The sequence below is a fragment of the Orbicella faveolata genome, unplaced genomic scaffold (genome assembly GCF_042242905.1).
Source record: "Orbicella faveolata isolate gen_17 unplaced genomic scaffold, um_ofav_v1 contig_2, whole genome shotgun sequence".
NCBI lineage: Eukaryota > Metazoa > Cnidaria > Anthozoa > Scleractinia > Merulinidae > Orbicella > Orbicella faveolata.
Genome location: NW_028301547.1, coordinates 13629584 through 13640763, shown reverse-complemented (window position 1 = coordinate 13640763; position 11180 = coordinate 13629584). Strand labels below are relative to the sequence as shown.

At 40.9% G+C, this 11180-nt stretch overlaps 1 pseudogene; it reads right to left on the bottom strand.

Moving 5' to 3' along the window:
• Nucleotides 1-2496: 2496 nt before the first annotated feature.
• Nucleotides 2497-9685, bottom strand: LOC149112053 (uncharacterized; annotated as a pseudogene).
• Nucleotides 9686-11180: the final 1495 nt, after the last annotated feature.

Below are 11180 nucleotides of genomic sequence, written 5' to 3'. Positions count from 1 at the left end.
TTCATTAAAACGAAAAACTCCAGCAAAGCCTAAGGAGGTCACTGCCGCAATACGTAAGTCCTTCAACGATGCGCCTTCAGCACGAAATCTGTCGATAATACTTTTAACGACATGAGCATTAACGGGCTTCTTCCTGCTAACTGGAAGGCTCCTTGTTCTCTTGGCACACTCGATCACGCTTCTGCAGCAGGCGTTGTCCAAGGATTAGGGCCGTCATCAGGCGTGAAAGAATGTAGCCATTTAAGCCATTTAAGCGCGGCATGGACCAACACCATCGAGGGACCTAAGCTGTTGATCTAAGTTAAATAAATAAAAGGCAGAAAAAAGGTATCTGAACAGAAATCTGTATACTCTCACACCACACAAAAAACTTTTTAATTTCGCTGGTGTACTTTCTCGCAGTAGAATTAGCTCTGGAACTACGCAAGGCACTAAATAAGGAATTGCGATCAGGCCTAAGAGCAGAAGGGTGTAACGTCCAAGCTTTACTTGCAATTACGACCTGCAAGAAAAATTATGAATATAAAGTTTATAACAAAGGAAAAGAAAAGGAAAATAAAACCTGAATCAAACGACCTAACAAATAAACACCTAAAATATATGCCAAAGAAAAACTAAACTTTGTAATATCGTAATGTAACGGCACTGGGGCATAAATTAGCCACGCCTAAAAATCCTAACTCAAAAACAAATTCCCGACGCCCGCAGGAACAGACAAACCAGACAAAACACGGAGGCCCTAGAAAAGGCATGCACCGCAAAAGAGTCAACATTTATAACTACAAACTAATAGCGTGGTGAGAAAGGCTAGCACAAGTTTTCACATGTTCGGTCAGATAGTCTGACACACAGTGGGCCCAAAGTCAGCCCGTGAACATAAGACGGACGGACACAGCTGCCCTACATAAAGTTTCGTGCAATATGTGAGGGATAAATCCGACCCTCTTAGCCCCCTTTTGGAACACTCAAGTGCTTCAGCTCACACTCCTGTAAGCAATTACCGCTGCATATGACCAGTGTCATTTCTCTAAACATATCCATCCTCCTCATGACTAGTGTCATACGACTCTTGAAAATCGAACTACAGTAAGTCATTCAAATAAAGGAAACGCGCAAGAATTTCTTTGCAAAAACTCCAGTCTAAGGGCGACAGCGTTGCCTGTAAAATTTACAAGCAAATAAAAAGGGGTTTAATGGATATTTGGAACGAATTCAAATTTCTTCCTAAAGTGAGAGCCTCAGTTCCATTCTGTTGGAAACAACCTTTCATAAACTGCTTGTATTTACTTGTAAGTAGAGGCCAGAAACTGGACGAAGGCCATCACAATGGCCATCTTTTACCTTTGTAGAAGTGGTATCACAATCGTAGCCGTCGCCCTCTGGGGACTCAGATAATGGAGGGTGCGAGCAACAAGAGGTACTGGAGGAACCACCAAACAGTTCTCAGACTCTAGATTTTGAACAAAAAAGTCCACCCCTAATGTCACGGGGTTTCAACTGAAAAACGGGAAAAAAATCTTGGTAGTTTCGCTGTATAAAAATTAGCAAAACAGTCAACTGTGCGCGGGCCCCATAACTCTTCTAAACGGAGAAAAAATTCCGGAGTAATCTGCCAATCATCAAAGTCAATAAGACGACTGATATAATATATCTGCTTTATCATTTTCCGTTCGCGAGGTCCACTTGACCTCCAAACGAATATTATGCTCGACAGCTAGTCTGTGTAGATCTAACTTCATGCTTCTCACTTCGACGATTTTCGCAGCCGACTGACCATCCGTAAACCACTTGACGAGGGAACCCTCCAGAACTGGGGCGAACGATTCGAGAGAAAAATCAACGGCGGCAAGCTCTCTCCAAGTAGAACTTTTGGAGCATTCGGATGGTTCTCAAAGTCTATGACGATATGCTCCTCATTAAGGGTGATAACTGAACCACACCCAGGAGCACTCGCATCGGAATAAACGAAACGTTGAGGCTTATGAATGAGGAAACAATCCCGAACCTTGAGGGAATGGCTGTTATTGCAGTTGCGTCTGCGGTCAAATATTTTTTTGTTTTAAAAGGCATGCAAACGAGGCCAAAGGGTCAATACAATGCAGAATTGACCTTTTCGCCTCGTTCGTGGGTCAAGCCGCTGATAGCTGCAATAACAGCTATTCAAATCTGTTCTCCAGAAAAGCAACTCTTCAATGCAATACTGATCTAATTCAATTTTCTCCTCCCAATGCTGGACACTTAACGTAGACAAAACACAATGCCTAGTCATGATTTTGGAGATGTTCCCGGAAACTGGTGATGTAGAAATGATTTGCCCTGTGAAAGAAGCCAATTTTCTAGCAGAAATAACGAAGCCAGAGTCAGCAATACTGTCAATAGTACTGAGTATTTTGGCACACCTCCTATCGACGATTTCAATGGCTCCTCGCGCACTGTCCCATGTAAGACCCAACCAATCGACACGCTGGCAAGGTTCCCATATCGATTTCTCGTCATTTGTGATAAAACCTGCCTCACCAAGATCGGTTTTTACTGCTTTAGTTATGCTACTACACACTTGGCGATCTCTTTCCATCGTCAAGAAAAATAGCAATGCATATGCTCTGATGTCTCCAATGTTTTTCTACAGGCTTAAATGTTTTGGTGCAAATCTAAGGCGCGGACGATAAACCAAAAGGCAAAACTGTAAACACGTAAAATAAAATTAGAGCTACCATGCTTCCCAGAGAAACCGAGGTAGGTTTGATGACCCTCAAAAATTTCAATATGGTGGTATCCGCTCTTCAGGTCAAAAGAAAACACAAAGGCTTCTGTCATGAAGTGGGATAAGGCAATTTTCCAGTCTTCATATTTGACGCGCATCTTTCTCAGAGACTAATTAATGTATCGCATATCAAGAATGAGCCTCTTTTTGCCAGTGGCTTGAACGGAAACTGACAATGAATTGACCATCAACGAAGGTACGACGGCGTTGACAAAACCTGGATCGGACCGGATCACGGATCGGATCACGAATCGGATCACGGACCGGATCACGGACCGGATCACGGATCGGATCACGGATCGGATCAAGAAAAAAAATTCAAAATTCAAAATTTTGTTGAGCAAATTACACTAGAGTGACTACTCTGAGCAGAACGATTTATTTAATTCAGGTGTGATATTCCTTTATTTTTTTATAATATCAAGGCAACTGGGAGCTGGTCACAGATGAATTTTTTTCAGGCTGTTGGGTTTTGATTGCGATGATCAATCATGTCCTCATATCTTTCTCCGCAGTTCAGATAAATGATATTTCGTATATTCACTTGGATCAAAGGTAAACTGTCATACAACGAGTCAGCATGGTAATAATAGGACGAACGTATGAATCGAAACGCAAAAACTAAAAACACTTAAAAAAGTAAACACCTGATGATTTCAAACAATTTCCGTTTTTGAGACAAGTCTATACTTTTACAAGATGTGGGTTTGGAATACGATATTTCGCACTGGAATAAAACGAAACAAACCATTTGTATTTCAAGGAAATATAGCTGTTTTACAGAAAATTATAGGAATAACATCGATAGTGTGAACGATAACGCAACCCGAGAATAAACAACATTTTAGGAGTTACGTCACGATTTTTAGAGTTATTTTTAGGGTCGTAAAGAGTTGCCTTTAAATAGAATAAAACCTTAAAATGATCATGTTCTATGATAGAAAACACTTAAGAGGCAAGAACAAATCAAAACGGAATGAGGATCATTAAGGATGGCAGAGATTAACGACGACTGCAAATGACGAACTTGAAAAACTAGGCTAGTTTTTTCAAGACGCGCAAATCGTAACGTAGCTCCTGTAAAGCAAGCCATGTCCATAGGTTTTCGTACGTAAGTTTTCTCATTAACTGTAACGCCAACTGTAACGTTCACATCTGACACGAAAATGTAACGGAGAATTAGCTACTGATACGAACAACAATTTCAAAAACGAGAATGGGAGGTTCACGCAAGCTTCGAGCCAACTAACGTTCAAATATAACAACATATGCCTGTTCACTACAATTTAAATTCGTCGTAAATTAAGCGGTTATGTGGCTTTTTAAATGACCTCTTGTCATTCTCTGTAATTAACATGTCATTGCGTCAAATTCGGGATTCTTATTTTCATTTAACATATTTTAGTCTTCCACTTTTATTTATTATCTTATAAACGATTTGATTTTTTGTGGGATATTTTTTTCTTCAAAACTTTGTTTTTTTTGCTGTGATCCGATCCGTGATCCGGTCCGTGGAATCCGTGATCCGGTCCGTGACCCGGTCCGTGACCCGGTCCGTGATCCGGTCCGTGATCCGGTCCGTGATCCGGTCCGTGATCCGGTCCGTGATCCGGTCCGTGATCCGATCCGCGATCCGATCCGTGATCCGGTCCGGTCCGATCCAGATTTTGTCGACGCCGAAGGTACGACAACTTCAAGACCGCGACACGATTCAACTAGATTACGTATAGCATCCTCAACAAATTCAGCATGGGCAAGGGATGATCTGTTGTTTATAAATACTGCTCGTTCTGGAAGACTAAGGGAAGGTAGCAAATATCCCCTCTCTTTAACATTAAAGTGCCTATGAAGTAAAAAATAATTGCTGCTTATTTGAAAAGCTTTTCAAAGTAAAGAAGAATGGCGTTTCCCTTTTTGGAATATCTGTTTTCGTTCTAGAGATATTTACGTTTTTGTATTATGCAAATGAGGAAAGTGATGACGTCATAGGTGGTTCCACTTGAACAGTAAAACACTGAATCAAGAATATCTCTAGAAATATTGGAGCAGCGTTCTTCAAACTTGGCACCACAAATGTGCATCACAAAAGAAACAGAATGACACCTTCTGTGACGTTGCTATGGCAACACTTTCGGCTCCAGTCTCTTTCGGTGAAAAACCAAATATGCCAATTTGCAACCCTTCGAAAAGAGACAGAGGGTCTTGCTCGGAACACACATGATTTCCATATTGTCTAAACTCTCCCCATTAGATTGTTGGGAGTGGATGATCCTTGTTTAAGATAAAATCTGGTATTGTTAGTTTTAATTAAAACAGGACCAGTGGCATAACTGTTGTCATGGCGACGGCACGACGGGTGTCATTTTTTTTCTTTTGTGATGTACATTTCTGGTGCCAAGTTTAAAGAACACTGCTTTAATATTTCTAGAGATATTCTTGATTGAGTGTTGAACTGTTTTAGTGGAACCACCTATGACGTCATCACTTATAATACAAAAACGTGAATATCTCTAAAACGAAAAAAGATATTCCAAAAAGTAAAACGCCATTCTTCTTTACTTTGAAAAGCCTTTCAAATCAGCAGCAATTATTTTTTACTTCATAGGCACTTTAAGAATAAATTTCGAGGTTCCAATGCGCCTCCAAAATTCTTCGAAGATTTTCTTTAACATTAACAAGTGGCGGATGGTCAGTCAACTCAAACTCAAACAATTCGCTTTCGCAATGTACATGTGTACCTGTGCAATATCCAAACTTCCTCTTCAAACACCTCACTGCTTAGGACCGGGATGGGGTTGCATTCCCTGACTGGGCTTGTTGGCGAGGTAAGAGTAGCCGGTTCCACGGTAGGCATTTCTGGGGCTCGACCAAGCGCTGGTACAGTCTCTTGCCCAGTGGCCGAGCTTAAAGCATCTGAAGCATCGTGTGCGATCCATGTAAGCCTCTCTGCCGCCTGGAAATAAATGAAAACAAAACAGAGGCAGTATCAGGCAATGGATAAACAGGAACAGATTAAAGGAACATATCGGAAAGAGGGTGGGCTGGCGAGCTATACTCATGTAAAACAGAGAACGTGACCGGCCCGAAGGATAATAAGTGTAGGGTAGCAAGCGAGAGAGATCAAACGAAACTGCCGTAAAGTATAACTAGAAAGGAACGACCAATCACGACTTCGCCGCGAGAGCGTCCTCCGACACCTAACACAGAAAGTCCAGTGAGGAATGTGACGCTAAAATACCAGCGGAAAATATATTTACGTTCTAATTCACTACGTTCAAACGAACGTAAATTATTTACCGCTTAAATATGCGCAAAACAGGTACAACAAAGCATGGGTGGATCGCATGCGGACCCTAAAGAATAGAGAAAAAACAAAGTACCTCAACTAAAAGAAACAACAGAAAACAAGCAATACTGGAGGAAACATACACACACACTCACAAAAAAAATAATGCTATACGTAGGCTCACCGCGAAAAAGCTGTTGATCTGTCGAAGAAAGGGAGGAGTGGTTCTCTTTTCCGGCGCGGGGCTAGTTTGGGCGGCTTAAGGTTACAGTATACCTTCAGGGGTGTCTCGCGCGCAAGCGATGTAGCGCGGGCAGTTTAAGCTGTAGATACCTAAACCCCTATATCAAATTAAAGCTTATGGAGCTGGCTATCAAACTATACCAAGAATTTTGAAAGAAAATGAATTCTCGAATTTTTCACGACCCCTAAATGCGAGCGCCCGAATCACCTTTCGAAAGCTACAAGTCAAAGCGAATTTCGTTTTTCGCCAATTTAATTTTTTCCTCGGTTTCAGGGCCCAAAGCGCTCAAAAAACGTGTCTGCGTTTTGGCATATTCAATTGCAGTAAAAAGTTACAGAACATTTTCGAAATAGGATTTAAAAAATGTGGAGTGATCGTACAAAAATCGCTCTCGAAGAAAAAGTATTTCGAAATTAACAATTCCCAGACACGCTTTTGTAGTTTATATGTTAAACTAGCCACTGTTCAAATTTCAGAGCAATTGAACAAATTCCCTTTGAGTTATAACTCTTTAAAGTGTCTGCTTCAAGTGAAAAAATTTATTCGAGAAAACAGCGCTAAGAAAAATTTTCTGCTTCGCAAACAAACTCCGCCCACAAACGCCTTCAACTGGGTTAAAAGTTTACTACCGTTACCCTCCTGGTGAAATTTACGCGCGAATCTCTAAAAAAAGTCTTGTGTTTCGCAATGCGCTCAAGGAACCGAAGGCAGAGAGATAATTTTTCGGTAGCTCGGTTTTTCTTGAAGCTGGTCTGGCAAAATGAGGAAGACTAAAAAGGATACGAACGCTAGAGTGGCTGAGCGAAGGAAACAAACAAAAGAAAGCGCGGGGAGCAACTGTGTGTGGGCAACTGTGCATGAATAACAGGGATGCTGACAGAGACTCTTCTGATGAGTCCGATATCGACGAATCGTCGGACTCGTTGAGACCATTTGAAATATTATTGCTGTCAAGTTCCGAAATTTTTACAGAACCTTTCTTACCTCTTACCACGAGTATTTGCCCGCCTTATACGATAACTATAGCTTCATCCTCGTGGCGAACTTCTTCACTCATTGATGTATTTTCATTCGTTCTTCGCTGTTTTCCCTTTTTCGAACTGGTCCATGGTTTAAACGTGGTCTATGTTTACTTATAACTTAATAGAGACACGCCTAATACCAAAAATGCTGGGTAGTCAGAACAACAATGCTGATCAACTGAGTAGTCAATTCGTGACATCCATATAGGTAATTCCCGCAAAATCGTCTCGGTTGATTGCATACGCGCCATAGGGCTGTCAATCAAGAGGTAAACTTTTACTTCCGGTGAAAACGTAAAACCGTCATTTCTCCGCCAATATTTAGCCTTTTTCAAAAATTTTCTTCAGAAATTAGAGATTATTCTTCGACCACTATTTTGACCCAAAAATCCAAATTTGAAGAAAATTGCCGACCCGAAGGTATACTGTAACCCTAACTTCGTTTACGGTTTGCTGCGTCCTTAGCGCGGCCTTCTTCAACCGCTTTTCGTCCTCAGAACCGGAGGCCAATTCATCAAAGACGTACTCGTCCATTACGTGCTCTCCAACCGTCGGCACTCTTATCGGCCATTCGGATCAACTTTTGGCGCTTACGGATCAATTCCTTGCCTTGGACAATCAAATTAATCTTTGTTTTCAGGAACATTCGCGGAGGTTAATCTTAAAAAATTGAATCGATCTAGGCATTATGTTCAACTGCCTCTGGTTACCTTTGAAGTTCATGAGAGTAACCTGCTTGTCAACTTTCGATTTCGACTCGATCTGTTTGTACCGTTCTCATCCAGTTTAACTTCAAGATAGCTTTTGATCATCGAGAAGACTTCTTAATGACAGGCGAATTACCGGGATTAGAAGTACCAGCAAAACTAGATTCTGTAACGCTAGGTTCTGCGCCGTCTCCGGGAACAGGCATTCTCGATCATATCGACGCGCTATACTCGTATAAAATAGAGAACTTGACCGGCTCGAAGGATAATAAGTGTAGGATTGCAAGCGAGAGAGATCGAACGAGACTGCCGTAAAACGAACGATCACAACTTTGCACTAAGCGTCCTCCGACACCTAACATAGAAAATCCAGTGAGAAATGTGACGCTAAAAAACCAGCGGTGAATGTATTATCGGTACAGTGCTACGCGCCCTAACATTGCCACCTATGAACGGTTTTGATTAGCTTTTGACAACTTTTGACAACGTCTGATGGCTTTCGTTTTATATAGCCCGTCAAACAGCGACAATTTGCCGTCGGTTTCAAACTTTTGCAGTTTGAGACTTTTGAATTTCCCACGAGAATAACAATTTCAAGTTAAAGCAATACACTGAAAAGTGTTTTGAAGGTAATACTAAGTCCAGCATATGTCCAGTATTTGCCTTATTTATTTTATTGCTGTTTTCAGCAGGTTGTAAGAGTTCAAGTCTTCTCCACCTCGAAATCGATAGCCTGATGATTTTCAAGTGTCACTTTAGTTAATAGATGCAATCGCATGGGCAATAAGGCTTAATCAGATTTTACGAGTATTTTCAAAGTTTTCACAAACTTGCCCGAGTCGCGAAGCGATTTGGCTTTGTGTTCCTTAGTTCGGTTCCTATCATCTTACCTTAAATGCACTGACCCCTTTTTTGGGATAAATCAGGTGAACAGACTGGCGATTTTTATAGCTTCTTAATATGTTTGAGATGATTACCGAAATCGCGTAAAAGGCGTGACCCATGTACGCTTGCTCAGTGCAGCACTAAGCCGCACTTCTGGCGCGAAATTAGTGATCATCTACTTCTTGTATTTTTTTTTTTTTTGACAAGTTTCCTATTTCTAGATTTTTGTAATCCTTTTGCATCATTTTGCTGATGAAAATCCACTAACAATTTGCAAATGTTGTCCATTGTTTTCAAACTGATATCTTGGCGCAATAGGACAGGTGAGAGAACTTCTGATCGACGGATTTCGAGTCAGTTGCATTATCATCATTATCATAGTCTTGTGAAACACATTTGAATAGCAGAAAATGTACACCCTGCAAGCAGAGCCTTTTCTTACGGTACATATGATAAGGCAAAAAGAGATAAAAGAGGCTCTGCTTGCAGGGTGAAAATGTAAAGCAAAAGCAAGATTGATTTAAGCATAACTAATTCATTTCATCTTTATCATGTCTGACCTAATATATATGAAATATCAGTCCTTGCCCGCTTTGTGCCGCTCGCCCCATTCCCCTGAAACTCGTTCGTGAAAAAAATGGCGGCGTCTTTGATGCTATTTCCTAGATTTCATTGAGGCACATAAAATCAAGGATTTAACCAGGTCCAAAACTTTTTCCCGTCAGGAAGATGCTTACCTAAGTTAGTGCTAACACGTTCTGCGCACACGCAAGACATGGTTTATATGCCACGCGTGCGCTAGGGTTGAGACTGTCGTAATCAACTAAGCAACCAAGTACGCGACTAGAATGAAAGCAAAATCTTTTTGCTGTTTAATGAACCTAGGTAGGGTGAAGATCATGGGAGGAAACGAGGATGATTGCAGCAGACAGAGAACAGTGGAAGACCTCTGTAACGACCATATGTGCCATGAGGCACGTGGAGGATAGGTAACAGGTTTAATGAACCTGTGCTAAAACCAGGAAAACCAGAATAACAGAATACCGCTAACTCCTAACTGTTAAATTATACTGAAATCCAACTGTAAACATTTACCTGCAGATGGCATAATGTGCAAGCAAAACAGGTGCGAGAGACGCAAATGCTTCACTTGCTGGAGAGGTGACATGAAAAAATGTGACGGGCACCGAAAAAGTTTTCAAAAAAGATGAAAACAACTCGTCTAACTTTTAAAACGCGTGGTTACCCCTTCATTTTATGCTACGAAATGGAAGTGGCAAGCCTATTCAACATGTGATTATTTTCTGGATGTTTAGGAAAAGCTATTTAGACTGTACTATGGCCAAAGCAGAGGAGAACTGCCAGGGACGCTAAAAGAATTGTTACGACGATTTTGTTATTAAAAACGTACCGAAATTGGTTTTATGTTACCTTTCACCGTGTAGTTTAAAGATCTTTTAAATATGTTGGCTTTTCTGTATGTAATAGTGAATTCTAAGGAAATGTGCGAAGAAATATCTTCTCCTTCTCTTAAAGAAAAATGCTAATGTCAGCATTTTTGATGGAGATTACAGGCTTGTTACTACCGAATGTTTTATGGTTTTTAATTTCCTGTCTAGTCTTAAAAGTTTCTTTGTATTAATCATAGGACGCCCCTTTTTGTGGTTATTTTTGCGGATGTGTTTGCCCACGTACGGTAAAAGAAACAAAGAAATCTATTATGCTTTGTATTAGGCTACATTTCTTCTAACGTGTTCAGAAAAACCTTCAGATCTAGTCAACGTGTCATTGTGTTAAGAACACACGCTTAGGCATAACTCAACGCATAAATCCCTCACGCTGACACAGAAGTTTCGAAGCGAATGTGAGCGCAGAACTTAACGTTACTGACAGGACGTATCTTCTCATCGTCACAGATATTGTAAACGCGTTTTTCATTCGTTTCTCAACAAAGCCTCTTTTCAACGCTTCAATGCCTCGCTTCGATATTTGATTCGTTACGCTTCGCATCATCCTATGCACATCGCTTCGCTTCAGGAAATGCTGTTTACAATAGACTGTGTCACGAACATTATCCTGGGGAACGTTTTGAAACGAGTTCGGAATATCTGTGACAACGAGAGGATACGTCCTTCTGCGCTCACAAGGCCACTTATCTTGGAAAAAGGCTTGACTACCCCCAATTTTCTTTGTGAATTCCTAAAGCCCTTGCTAATATTTAATTTTTCCGCATGCTGACGTAAAGACCTTTGTATGACAATTCGATAAAAAG